At 38.4% G+C, this 15,409-nt stretch overlaps 1 pseudogene; it reads left to right on the forward strand.

The window, feature by feature from the left end:
• Positions 1-6,097, forward strand: part of LOC129033767 (peptidyl-prolyl cis-trans isomerase A-like) — a 32,085-nt pseudogene extending 25,988 nt beyond the window's left edge.
• Positions 6,098-15,409: the final 9,312 nt, after the last annotated feature.

A 15,409-nucleotide genomic window follows, 5' to 3' on the forward strand; every position in this document is an offset into this window, starting at 1 on the left:
GGAGGAACTGGTACCATTCCTTCTGAAACTATTCCAATCAATAGAAAAAGAGGGAATCCTCCCTAACTCATTTTATGAGGCCAGCATCATCCTGATACCAAAGCCAGGCAGAGACACAACCAAAAAAGAGAATTTTAGACCAATATTCTTGATGAACATTGATGCAAAAATCCTCAATAAAATACTGGCAAACCAAATCCAGCAGCACATCAAAAAGCTTATCCACCATGATCAAGTGGGCTTCATCCCTAGCATGCAAGGCTGGTTCAATATAAGCAAATCAATAAATGTAATCCAGCATATAAACAGAACCAAAGACAAAAACCACATGATTATCTCAATAGATGCAGAAAAGGCCTTTGACAAAATTCAACAACCTTCATGCTAAAAACTCTCAATAAATTAGGTATTGATGGGACATATCTCAAAATAATAAGAGCTATCTATGACAAACCCACAGCCAATATCATACTGAATGGGCAAAAACTGCAAGCATTCCCTTTGAAAACTGGCACAAGACAAGGATGCCCTCTCTCACCACTCCTATTCAACATAGTGTTGGAAGTTCTGGCCAGGGCAATTAGGCAGGAAAAGGAAATCAAGGGTATTCAATTAGGAAAAGAGGAAGTCAAATTGTCCCTGTTTGCAGATGACATGATTGTATATCTAGAAAACCCCATTGTCTCAGCCCAAAATCTCCTTAAGCTGATAAGCAATTTCAGCAAAGTCTCAGGATAAGAAATCAATTTACAAAAATCACAAGCATTCTTACACACCAATAACAGACAAACAGAGAGCCAAATCATGAGTGAACTCCCATTCAAAGAGAATCAAATACTTAGGAATCCAACTTACAAGGGACGTGAAGGACCTCTTCAAGGAAAACTACAAACCACTGCTCAATGAAATAAAAGAGGATACAAACAAATGGAAGAACATTCCATGCTCATGGGTAGGAAGAATCAATATCATGAAAATGGCCATACTGCCCAAGGTAATTTATAGATTCAATGCCATCCCCATCAAGCTACCAATGACTTTCTTCACAGAATTGGAAAAAACTACTTTAAAGTTCATATGGAACCAAAAAAGAGCCCGCATTTCCAAGTCAATCCTAAGCCAAAAGAACAAAGCTGGAGGCATCACACTACCTGACTTCAAACTATACTCCAAGGCTACAGTAACCAAAACAGCATGGTACTGGTACCAAAACAGAGATATAGATCAATGGAACAGAACAGAGCCCTCAGAAATAACGCCACATATCTACAACTATCTGATCTTTGACAAACATGAGAAAAACAAGCAATAGGGAAAGGATTCCCTATTTAATAAATGGTGCTGGGAAAACTGGCTAGTCCTATGTAGAAAGCTGAAACTGGATCCCTTCCTTACACCTTATACAAAAATTAATTCAAGATGGATTAAAGACTTAAACATTAGACCTAAAACCATAAAAACCCTAGAAGAAAACCTAGGAATTACCATTCAGGACATAGCCATGGGCAAGGACTTCATGTCTAAAACACCAAAAGCAATGGCATCAAAAGCCAAAATTGACAAATGGGATCTAATTAAACTAAAGAGCTTCTGCACAGCAAAAGAAACTACCATCAGAGTGAACAGGCAACCTACAAATTGGGAGAAAATTTTCGCAACCTACTCATCTGACAAAGGGCTAATATCCAGAATCTACAATGAACTCAAACAAATTTACAAGAAAAAAACAAACAACCCCATCAAAAAGTGGGTGAAGGATATGAACAGACACTTCTCAAAAGAAGACATTTATGCAGCCAAAAAACACATGAAAAAAAGCTCACCATCACTGGCCATCAGAGAAATGCAAATCAAAACCACAATGAGATACCATCTCACACAGTTAGAATGGCAATCATTAAAAAGTCAGGAAACAACAGGTGCTGGAGAGGATGTGGAGAAATAGGAACACTTTTACACTGTTGGTGGGACTGTAAACTAGTTCAACCCTTGTGGAAGTAAGTGTGGCGACTCCTCAGGGATCTAGAACTAGAAATACCATTTGACCCAGCCATCCCATTACTGGGTATATACCCAAAGGACTATAAACCATGCTGCTATAAAGACACATGCACACATACATTTATTGCGGCACTATTCACAATAGCAAAGACTTGGAACCAACCCAAATCTCCAACAATGATAGACTGGATTAAGAAAATGTGGCACATATACACCGTGGAATACTATGCAGCCGCAAAAAATGATGAGTTCATGTCCTTTGTAGGGACGTGGATGAAATTGGAAATCATCATTCTCAGTAAACTACCGCAAGAACAAAAAACCAAACACCGCATATTCTCACTCATAGTGGGAATTGAACAATGAGAACACATGGACATAGGAAGAGGAACATCACACTCTGGGGACTGTTGTGGGGTGGGGGGGAGGGGGGAGGGATAGCTTTAGGAGATATACCTAATGCTAAATGATGAATTAATGGGTGCAGCACACCGGCATGGCACATGTATACATATGTAACTAACCTGCACATTGTGCACATGTACCCTAAAACTTAAAGTATAATAATAATAAAATAAAATAAAATAAAAATAAATAAATAAAAATAAGGACAGCAGTTGTGATATTAGGGCCAATCCACTGACCTCATCTAACCTTGATTATCTCTGTAAAGACTCTATCTCCAAATAAGGTCACATTCTAAGGTACTGGGGGTTAGGAATTTAACATATAAATTCTGGTGTGGGAGAGGAAATAATTTAGCCCATATAATAGGTTAACTCTTTGTTGGAATATCATATTTTCTTTATATTTTTTCATAGTTTCTAAAGCTCAATCAGTTTTATAATCAGAAAAAATAGGAAAATATGAGTTTATTAATACTCTAAATTATAGGCTAAAGAAAATGACAACAATGAGATACTGGATTGATAGAAGAGTCTTGGGAAAATAACATTTGAGGCATAAAAAAAGTCTGTATCACGCAGGAAAAATCATACTTGCTCTGCCTACATAAGTAGATCCTCAGAGTAAAGGATTTTTACTGAAATAATGTCACACCCTTAAAAATAATGGTCCCAACTCCCAACCTTTACCATTTCCCACACAACTTCTCTTCCTATAATATTGATTTAGGATTCCAGGTCTACATACAAAACTACACCAAACACTCATCCATTCCAGTTTCAGCAACCCAAACTAAGTGCATCCAACAAATTCTAAGGGACAGCCTCAAACTCTGTTTAGACTAAAACTGACAGGACCCACATCCATTCAGAATTATATCTTGTTCTTTACTATGTTTTACTAGTCTGATAAGCCTATATTTTCACAGCACTTTTTCACTTTGGAGCTATAGATTTGTAACAACTACTCTGCAGGATTGTTGCAAAAACAATATCAATTATCATTATTTCCATGTTTTATTCATCCTGTCAAATTCATTTTTATTCAGAACCCACAATGTGAACAAGACAATACAGGACATATTTGTTTATGAGATTTTGAGTGAGGCAACCTGTGACTATATTCAAGGCAGTGGCTCAAATGTTAGGGAAACTAAGTGAGTTTTGCTCTATTCCATTTATACAAACTCAATACCTCAATCCCCTATTGACCATGTGGAATCTTAAGGAAACCAACAACATGACCCAAGAACATAAGATACTCTGGCAGCTCACCATTATAAGTCCTAGGAAGAATTAAGCACACACACACATAAAGATACCAGATATATGAAGTTTCAACCAACATCAAGATCACTAAAAAGCATTTTGGATACATTTCAAAGGAAGTAACAAGAATATGTTACCCATCAAAATCAAAACACTTAGCCGTCACTAAAATTTCATAAGACAAATTGGAGCTGCCAAAATCTAGAAATTTCATTCACTTCATGGATGAATATAGTGTTTGCATTCCTGCTTCACTTAACAACAACAAAAATATAGATGGAAACTATAAACACAAAGTTAGACTCTTCTAAGAGCTTAATTGCTCAGCATTATGATTTTCTAGATATTATCATAAATTTTAGCTGACATTAACAACAGTTTACTTCAAATTGTAATTCATAGTACAAAGCAGCAATTATAGTTTTAGGTATCATATATGAAATCATATCCTGACAAATGGCAGACTGGTTTATTTGTTTGCCACCATGAAAGCTTATGTTTTCTTATTATGATGTTTTTTACAAATATGAGAATAGGAGATACAATGTATATTCTTCATAGCAATGTGGTAATAAAGAGGTTGAGGTGCCTCCTGTACAGATCTTCAATATTTATAAATTCAGAAAATGCTACTGTCTTCAGAGTCTGAAGTTGGCTGACATATTCATTTTGAATCAATATAATTTACTTTTCAATGAGGTTTAAGTGGCTACCATGTATAAAGCACTGTTAAATATCCTGCATGACTTAAAAATACACAGTCAGTCTCCATTCTTCAATAAAATCATAATCTAAGAGCATGAATAAGATACAGGGAATTTACGTGACCAGATAATATAATTGGTATGCAATTGATGCAAATAAGTAAGAAGATTTTAAATGATGGTGAGCACTTCTCCATACAGTGCGATTGAGAAAACCTTCACACAGTCCTAGGTGACACTGATTTTCAACTCCTAACAAATGGAATATTTTTAGCCAATTCATAGGGGGAGCAAAGTACAAAAGTGTTTGAGAAAACACCAGAATTATACTTGAACTAGAAGGAAAGGAGGCTAAAAATTAGGAAAACCAAAATCACAGGATAGGACAATGAGAGAGAAAGTGAAAGGCCAAGGAATGGCCAAAGCAAAGGTAGACAAACACGCACACACAAAATGTGTCTACCCTGAGCACTCTTCGTTCTAATATTTGGTATATTTGCATCTTAGTTTTCAAGTGGGACTGGGGCTGGTTGGAAGAAGTACTGTTGGCAATTACTTATGCCTAATGTTTTTTGAAAAACAAGGAATCCACGTGTAAATACACAAAACTTCTCCACAGGTATCTTCCTCAGAGGACACAGAGATTTATTCTTTATTCTTTATTGCTTTATTCTCTAATAAAAACATTCCATAACAAAACAACATTTTATTGGTCATCTTGGTGAAAATGAGTATACTAGTCATTTGTTTTTAGAAATGGGATTTTGAGCTGTATTATAAACAAGAGATAATAATTGAAATAGCATAAGTTAAAACATCTGCTCACTTTTATTAGCTCTGATTTTAGAGAGAAAATCTTACATCTAATCTTCTAGACTTAAAATAAGATTTTCAGAATTTTAATTATGTCCTCTCTCTCTCTCTCTCTCACACACACACACACACACACACACAGAGGGAGACAGAGAGAGAGAGAGAAAGTACTTCTGTTGCCATTAATTTGTTTTAGAGTTGAACGCGGCTTAAGAAATTTAACACAAAGTAAGCAGTTAAGTTACAATGAAGGATACAAAATGCTCACGCTTCTTTACTGTACTATATTTAAATCAATATGACAAAGTCATTTTGTCTTTATGCAAACAATTAACTTGATATTTTCACATAGTAACAGAAAAAATGGGCTTTGCAGACGCCGCTGCCACCGGGAGCCCTCTACTATCAGCCATGGTCAACCCCACCGTGTTCTTCCACATCGCTGTCCACAGTGAGCCCTTGGGTGGCATCCCCTTTGAGCTGTTTGCAGACAAGATTCCAAAGACACCAGAAAACTTTCATGCTCTAAGCACTGGAGAAAAAGGATTTGGTTATAAGGGTTCCTGCTTTCACAGAATTATTCCAGGGGTTATGTGTCAGTGTGGTGACTTCACAAGTCATAATGGCACTGGTGGCAAGTGCATCTAAGGGGAGAAATTTGATGACAAGAACTTCATCCTAAAGCATGCAGGTCCTGGCATCTTGTCTATGGCAAATGATGGACTCAACACAAACAGTTTCCAGTGTTTCATCTGCACTGCCAAGGCTGAGTGGTTGGATGGCAAGCACGTGGTCTTTGGCAAGGTGAAAGAAGGCATAAATATTGTAGAGGCCATGGAGCACTTTGGGTCCAGGAATGGCAAGACCAGCAAGAAGATCACCATTGCTGACTGTGGACAACTCTAATACGTTTGACTTGTGTTTGATATTTTATCTTAACCACCAGACCATTCCTTCTGTAGCTCAGGAGAGCACCTCTCCACCCCATTTGCTCCCAGTATCCTGGAATCTTTGTGCTCTCGCTGCAGTTCCCTTTGGGTGCCATGTTTTCCTTGTTCCCTTCCATGTCTAGCTGGATTGCAAAGTTAAGTTTATGACTATGAAATAAAAACTAAATAACAATAAAAAAGAACAGAAGAAATGATTGGTAATTGACTAGGGACTTTAGAAAAATGTTTAAACTCTGTAACATTTCATTCTTTATCTTGCATTCTCATTAGATATCACTTCTACCAGATATCATTAATAGAATTAAGGATAAAAATCATATGACCTTATATTCCGAATACTCTTTATACCAAATTAGTTACTTAGAGCTCTATGACCTTGGGAAGTTATATAAGTTTTCTGAGCCTTGGTTTTCCTATTTGCAAAGAAAAAGCAGTACTATTTAAATGAGCCATTCCATGTATCATTGCATGATTCTGAATTTCCATGTTTTATCTTCCTTCTATGAAAAATGACAATCTCAGTTGCTCCTTTTAGTATCAGATTGTGCCATTTTATACATTATGATAATTAAAGTAATGATCAGAGACTCGATTTTCAAGTGCACATTTTGGTGTGAATACATTTCTCAGTCCTCCCCTTCTGGCTTGGTAGGATGCACCAGCCCACTCATGCCAGCCACTGAGGTTAGGATGCATTCTGCCTGTGAAGATCCCAGATTTTCACATCACATTGGCTTTATCAGCTTCCACAGCTGCTGGAGAGTGCAAGGTCCTAAGAGGCTCTAAGAGACACTTAGACACCTGTCAAACCAGGTGCACTGGGGCAGCAACTGCCCACTAAACATCCAGGCTGGCATGCAGGCAACTCCTTCTCTACCCTAATAATTTTTTTTTTAAAGGCCAATGTGATCACATTTAAATAACACAATGCTTTCCCAGAGAGAAATTTTTACAGGCACTGAAAAGAGAGAGAAGTGTGCTTTTTAAAAAATCTGAAGCTAAGTTAGGACAGAATCCAGAAATGAAGCTTACTCAGCCTGTTCTGAAATGTAACCTGCTTGTTAATCATTAATGAGACGTTAAATTTATGAAACCTTGAAGTGAAACACAAGACTAAGATTTTGGCATCAGGTTTCATTTGAATCAACTTTCTGGAGAAAAAAACAGCTCAGTAAGTTGAACTGCAGGCTGCGGGGGCTACCCCAGGGCATCAGTGTTGTTCTGTAAAATCACACTATATCATCAGCACACATGTGCACAAGGGAGAAAACACATTAGACTGTAAGATAATCGTCAAGCGGAGAAAATAAAATATGCCCTCAGGTGTCTCATTTGTAATTCCCTTGAATCTATGTTCACAAGGCTTTCTTTTCTATACAATTTGACAAGTTAATGCAAACCACTTTATGTAGTCACTACAAGGCCCCAAATCCCTGAAGTTTTGTAGGGATAATTTATGGTCAGCTAAAGCAAATGCCTTAGAGAGGTCAATAGAAATTGCTTCTATCACACAGTCTTCATCTATTGCATTGGAGATAGTGTGGGTACCATATCCTGGGTGATTGGTTTGCTGTGAAGCCTGACAAGAAAGGAGTCAGCAAGTCCTTTGGCTGTAGATAGTTTGAAATGTGTACGTGTACATTTTTTTTAACAGGTAGAGCCAAAATAGCTTTCTGCTGAATCAAACCTCTTAATTTCCTTTTTGTGGAGGTGAACTATACTGGCAATGTCTTCAGACTTGAATGAGGGGAAGACCTCAGAATGGAGATATTTTCTTTGCTATTACCAGAATTGGCAAGAGTGAAGAAATGCAGGCTCTTCACAGATACTGTATCACAATTTAGTATTCACCAGGAAATAATTCCAAACTTTCCAATGCATAAATGAATCTCAGTAAAAATCCACATTAATCCCTCTGAGTGCATTTATTTGTTTGAAGGCAAAGCCCTCACCACCATCACCAAAAGACATTGGTAAAAAAGATAATGACATTAAGAATCTGGTGTTTGTCATTCTTACTGTTTTAAATCTTTACAGTTGAAATGGTTATAGTTAAGTATTTTAAAATATTTTTCACATATATGTATGTGTGAATAAGGTATATATGTATTAGGAATTATCTCCATTCTCAGAAAAAATTCCAGATGTTTCCAGAAATTAATTTCCTAGTTTTATATATGTATATATTTCATATATATATTTTATATATATAATATATTATTAAAGAGCAGGCAGATCACAAAGTATTTCTCAAAGAATATAACATTTTTAAATTTTATTTTTTATTTGTTCATTTTAATCTGAGTGTTTCTCTCTTTGACTCTGTAGTACCTCTGGTCTACCAGCACAGGAGAATAGAAAGTAGGATGGCCTACCATTCAAGAAAGAGTACTGGATAGGTTCTCTAACTTATCCAAAACATATAACAATCTTGTCCTCTGCACATCTATTATGTATAGATTCTATCATGTATATTTGCTCTCAAATAAGGGGAAATATTTTTGTAATAGTCAATGTTTGGTCATGAAAATAGAAGCTATTTTATTATTCTAAGTATGAAGGATTTCAATAGAAGAAACTAAAAGTTTTACAAAACCATTGTATGGATCGAAGAGTAAAGAAAGGGAAGCTCTCACCAATATTTCCAGCCTATGGCACTAAAGTAGATGGTTCTTAAAAATTCCTCCAGAAGTCATTGAAATCTCAAGAACTGCTGAGTGGCTTCCACTGACTATTTGAATCTGCAATACCAAGGAGAACAATTCTCCAGAATTCACCATGAGCTATCTAAGCTATACAAAGCCTAAAGCAGGTGAGATGTAGGATGTTGTCAGCAAGCTGCTGTGAACTTCTTGTCTGTCATCTACCCACATCCTTGGCTTCAAAGGCTTCTGAAGACTAATCGTCTTTTTTCTTCTACCTTCCAAATCTCAATTTAGTTCATCTCATTGGCAGACTGTGACCTAAACCATGGGGAAAAGATTGATTGAAGAAATGCATATTCAGGCTTGCTTTCTGTAATAGAAGTTAATAGTGATTAATTTTATAATACACTAATCAGATGTGTGTTACAACTGAAAAATATCAGCAATGCAACTTTAAAAACTTTATTAAAACAAATCACATTTGTGTATGATTAATAAAATGTTAGGCAGTCACTTAAGTCATGGCTTTCATCTTTACAAGAAGAAAAAGCCGAACCAACCGAAAATATACTACTTTTCTTGGACTCTTCAGAGAAGTGAGGTCACTGGGAAAATTACTCCCTCAAAATCTGAAAAGACAGGTGAACCTGAAGAACTACAGCTAGATTTGCTTATCTGGAGCAGAAGCCATGGAAGCCATAAGCCTGTAGGAACACATAAATGGTAATTCTGATGAGTAACTGCAGGCAGAGTGAAGACTTGTGTGATGGGAGAAACACCTGGGGATGCAGTCTTGAGGGGCCCCACACTTCCGTGAGGGCCTCACCATGTTGTCCAGTAAAGAGCTGGGAACATTCCTTTCATGAACCTGATTGGGGCAAGGAAGAATAATCACTGTGAAATATACTAAACAGGCCGGGCATGGTGGCTCACACCTGTAATCCCAGTACTTTGGGAGACCGAACAGGTGGATCATTTGAGGTCAGGAATTGGAGACCAGCCTGACCTATGTGGTGAAACCCCATCTCTACTAAAAATAAAAATAAAAAATAATTAGCCGGGCATGGTAGTGGATGCCTGTAGTCCCAGCTACTGGGGAGGCTGAGACAGGAGAATTGCTCGAACCCGGAAGGCAGAAGTTGCAGTGAGCCAAGATCATGCCACTGCACTCCATCCTGAGGGACAGAGCGAGACTCTGTCTCAATAAAATAAAATAAAATAAAATTTTATATATATACACACATATATATACATATATACACATATATACACATATATACATATATACACACATATATACATATATACACACACACATATATATATACATATATACCTGTACATATACACACACATACATATATATATAGAGAGAGAGAGAGAAAGAGCACATTCTTCCTAAAGGGCTTTATAATCTAAAAACAAAAAAGACTTTACCAGAGCTTTTTCCCACTTGGCAGAAGGGCATAGTTTTCCCACCACAGTCCCTTCTAGCCTTCCTATTTCACCTAAGGAAGGAAAATAAAAGCTAAGACATGTTTGTGAAAGTTAGAGTTCAGAGATAACTATCTCCTAAAACATTGAGATTAAATCATAAAATGGTGAAATGTGTCCCCTCCTCCACGATTTAGCACCACACCAACAGAGAATATATAACACAGGATTATAGCTTAAAGAGTTGCAAGATCCAGACTCTTAGGAGGAGAAGTTAAGGAATTCCAAAGTCAGCAGGAGATATGAAAATAGGACACAAGAGGAATTTGAAACCCCTGGCACCTATAAATGCAGCAAACATTAAGCGCAGCCTAAATTCTGATCAGATTAACATAAAGTCTCATGTTAAAAGCCAATTAGACCAGGCACACTGGCTGACATCTTTAATCTCCACAACTCAGGAGACTGAGGCTGGAAGAACACTTGAGGCCCACAGTTCCAGACCAGCCTGCAGCCTGGGCAACATAGTGAAACCCCCTCTCTAAAATAAATAAATAAATAAATAAATAAATAAATAAATAAATAAATAATTAAAATTTGCCAGGCATGATGGCATGTGTCTACAGTCAGGCACTTCTTAGGAGGCTGAGGCAGGAGTGTCAATTGAGTCCAGGTATTTGAGGCTGTACAAAGCTATACAAAGCCTAAAGCAGGTGAGATGTAGGATGTTGTCATACTACATCTATGGTTGTGCCACTACACTCCAGCCTGGGACACTAAGTGAGACCCTGTCTCAAAGAAAAAAAAAAGCCAATTTATCTCAGCTTCTCTTACTTGATACATTATGCCTGGCCTTCATCAAAAATATTAAAAGACATGCTAAAAGGCAAAAAAAAAAAAATAGTTTGAAAAGACAAAGCTAGCATCAGAATCAAACTCAGAAGTAACACAATTTTGGAATTATGAGAGAATTTAAAATAACTATGATCAATATGTAAGACCTCTAATGGAAATGAAAGCAATGTGAAGAAACAGAAGGGTAATAATGTAAGGCTCATTGTAGACTGGTCATGCCACAAGAAAGAATCAGTGATATTGAATATAGGTCAATAGAAGCTTCCCAAACTACAAATAGAAGAAATAAAGGAAGGGAGGAAGAGAGAGAGAAAGAGAGAAAACAGATTTCAAGACTAGTAGGACGATTTCAAAGGTGTAACATACATGTAGTTGGAATACCAGAAGGAGAAGAGAGAATAGAGAAGAATAAATATTTAAAGTAATAATGACTGAGAACTTTCCAAAATTAATAAAAGACACTAAAACATCTTGTTTGCTTCCAGTTTGGGACAATTATTAATAAAACTACTATACATTTTCACATTCTAGTTTTTGTGTAGCTATCAGTTTCTACCATGTTCAGTTTTGTAAGAAATTGCCCAAGGAGGAGCCAAGATGGCCGAATAGGAACAGCTCCGGTCTACAGCTCCCAGCGTGAGTGACACAGAAGACGGGTGATTTCTGCATTTCCATCTGAGGTACCGTGTTCATCTCACTAGGGAGTGCCAGACAGTGGGTGCAGGTCAGTGGGTGAGTGCACCGTGCACCAGCCGAAGCAGAGGCGAGGCATTGCCTCACTCGGGAAGCACAAGGGGTCAGGGAGTTCCTTTTCCAGGGGTGACAGATGGCACCTGAAAAATCGGGCCACTCCCACCCGAATACTGTGCTTTTCCGAGGGGCTTAGGAAACGGTGCCCCAGGAGATTATAGCCCACACCTGGCTCAGAGGGTCCTACGCCCACGGAGTCTCGCTGATTGCTAGCACAGCAGTCTGAGATCAAACAGCAAGTCGGCAGCAAAGCTGGGGGAAGGGCGCCCGCCATTGCCCAGGCTCCCTTAGGTAAACAAAGCAGCTGGGAAGCTTGAACTGGGTGGAGCCCACCACAGCTCAAGGAGGCCTGCCTGCCTCTGTAGGCTCCACCTCTGGGGGCAGGGCACAGACAAACAAAAAGACAGCAGTAACCTCTGCAGACTTAAATGTCCCTGTCTGACAGCTTTGAGGAGAGCGGTGGTTCTCCCAGCACGCAGCTGGAGATCTGAGAACGGGCAGACTGCCTCCTCAAGTGGGTCCCTGACCCCTGACCCCCGAGCAGCCTAACTGGGAGGCACCCCCCAGCAGGGGCAAACTGACACCTCCCATGGCCAGCCAGGTACTCCAAGAGACCTGCAGCTGAGGGTCTTGTCTGCTAGAAGGAAAACTAACAGAAAGGACATCCACACCAAAAACCCATCTGTACATCACCATCACCAAAGACCAAAAGTAGATAAAACCAGAAAGATGGGGAAAAAACAGAGCAGAAAAACTGGAAACTCTAAAAAGCAGAGTGCCTCTCCTCCTCCAAAGGAACGCAGTTCCTCACCAGCAACGGAACAAAGCTGGGCGGAGAATGACTTTGACGAGCTGAGAGAAGAAGGCTTCAGACAATCAAATTACTCCGAGCTACGGGAGGATATTCAAACCAAAGGCAAAGAAGTTGAAAACTTGAAAAAAAATTAGAAGAATGTATAACTAGAATAACCAATACAGAGAAGTGCTTAAAGGAGCTGATGGAGCTGAAAACCAAGGCTCGAGAACTACGTGAAGAATGCAGAAGCCTCAGGAGCCGATGCGATCAAATGGAAGAAAGGGTATCAGCCCTGGAAGATGAAATGAATGAAATGAAGCGAGAAGGGAAGTTTAGAGAAAAAAGAATAAAAAGAAACGAGCAAAGCCTCCAAGAAATGTGGGACTATGTGAAAAGACCAAATCTACGTCTGATTGGTGTACCTGAAAGTGACGGGGAGAATGGAAACAAGTTGGAAAACACTCTGCAGGATATTACCCAGGAGAACTTCCCCAATCTAGCAAGGCAGGCCAACATTCAGATTCAGGAAATACAGAGAACGCCACAAAGATACTCCTCGAGAAGAGCAACTCCAAGACACATAATTGTCAGATTCACCAAAGTTGAAATGAAGGAAAAAATGTTAAGGGCAGCCAGAGAGAAAGGTCGGGTTACCATCAAAGGGAAGCCCATCAGACTAACAACGGATCTCTCGGCAGAAACCCTACAAGCCAGAAGAGAGTGGGGGCCAATATTCAACATTCTTAAAGAAAAGAATTTTCAACCCAGAATTTCATATCCAGCCAAACTAAGCTTCATAAGTGAAGGAGAAATACAATACTTTACAGACAAGCAAATGCTGAGAGATTTTGTCACCACCAGGCCTGCCCTAAAAGAGCTCCTGAAGGAAGTGCTAAACATGGAAAGGCACAACCGGTACCAGCCACTGCAAAATCATGCCAAAATGTAAAGACCATCGAGACTAGGAAGAGACTGCATCAACTAACGAGCAAAATAACCAGCTAACATCATAATGACAGGATCAAATTCACACATAACAATATTAACTTTAAATGTAAATGGACTAAATGCTCCAATTAAAAGACACAGACTGGCAAATTGGATAAAGACTCAAGACCCATCAGTGTGCTGTATTCAGGAAACCCATCTCACATGCAGAGACACACATAGGCTTAAAATAAAAGGATGGAGGAAGATCTACCAAGCAAATGGAAAACAAAAAAAGGCAGGGGTTGCAATCCTAGTCTCTGATAAAACAGACATTAAACCAACAAAGATCAAAAGAGACAAAGAAGGCCATTACATAATGGTAAAGGGATTAATTCAACAAGAAGAGCTAACTATCCTAAATATATATGCACCCAATACAGGATCACCCAGATTCATAAAGCAAGTCCTGAGTGACCTACAAAGAGACTTAGACTCCCACACATTAATAATGGGAGACTTTAACACCCCACTGTCAACATTAGACAGATCAACAAGACAGAAAGTCAACAAGGTTACCCAGGAATTGAACTCAGCTCTGCACCAAGCAGACCTAATAGACATCTACAGAACTCTCCACCCCAAATCAACAGAATATACATTTTTTTCAGCACCACACCACACCTATTCCAAAATTGACCAAGGAGAGCTTGGAAGTAAAGCTCTCCTCAATAAATGTAAAAGAACAGAAATTATAACAAACTATCTCTCAGATCACAGTGCAATCAAGCTAGAACTCAGGATTAAGAATCTCACTCAAAACCTCTCAACTACATGGAAACTGAACAACCTGCTCCTGAATGGCTACTGGGTACATAACAAAATGAAGGCAGAAATAAAGATGTTCTTTGAAACCAACGAGAACCAAGACACAACATACCAGAATCTCTGGGATGCATTCATAGCAGTGTGTAGAGGGAAATTTATAGCACTAAATGCCCACAAGAGAAAGCAGGAAAGATCCAAAATTGACACCCTAACATCACAATTAAAAGAACTAGAAAAGCAAGAGCAAACACATTCAAAAGCTAGCAGAAGGCAAGAAATAACTAAAGTCAGAGCAGAACAGAAGGAAATAGAGACACAAAAAATAGAGATTCAAAAAATTAATGAATCCAGGAGCTGGTTTTTTGAAAGGATCAACAAAATTGATAGACCACTAGGAAGATTAATAAAGAAAAAAAGAGAGAAGAATCAAATAGATGCAATAAAAAATGATAAAGGGGATATCACCACCGATCCCACAGAAATACAAACTACCATCAGAGAATACTAGAAACACCTCTACGCAAATAAACTAGAAAATCTAGAAGAAATGGATAAATTCCTCAACACATACACCCTCACAAGACTAAACCAGGAAGAAGTTGAATCTCTGAATAGACCAATAACAGGAGCTGAAATTGTGGCAATAATCAATAGCTTACCAACCAAAAAAAGTCCAGGACCAGATGGGTTCCCAGCCGAATTCTACCAGAGGTACAAGGAGGAACTGGTACCATTCCTTCTGAAACTATTCCAATCAATAGAAAAAGAGGGAATCCTCCCTAACTCATTTTATGAGGCCAGCATCATCCTGATACCAAAGCCAGGCAGAGACACAACAAAAAAAGACAATTTTAGACCAATATCCTTGATGAACATTGATGCAAAAATCCTCAATAAAATACTGGCAAACAGAATCCAGCAGCACATCAAAAAGCTTATCCACCATGATCAAGTGGGCTTCATCCCTAGCATGCAAGGCTGGTTCAATATAAGTAAATCAATAAATGTAATCCAGCATATAAACAGAACCAAA

This window comes from Pongo pygmaeus, chromosome 2 (assembly GCF_028885625.2).
Source record: "Pongo pygmaeus isolate AG05252 chromosome 2, NHGRI_mPonPyg2-v2.0_pri, whole genome shotgun sequence".
Lineage (NCBI taxonomy): Eukaryota > Metazoa > Chordata > Mammalia > Primates > Hominidae > Pongo > Pongo pygmaeus.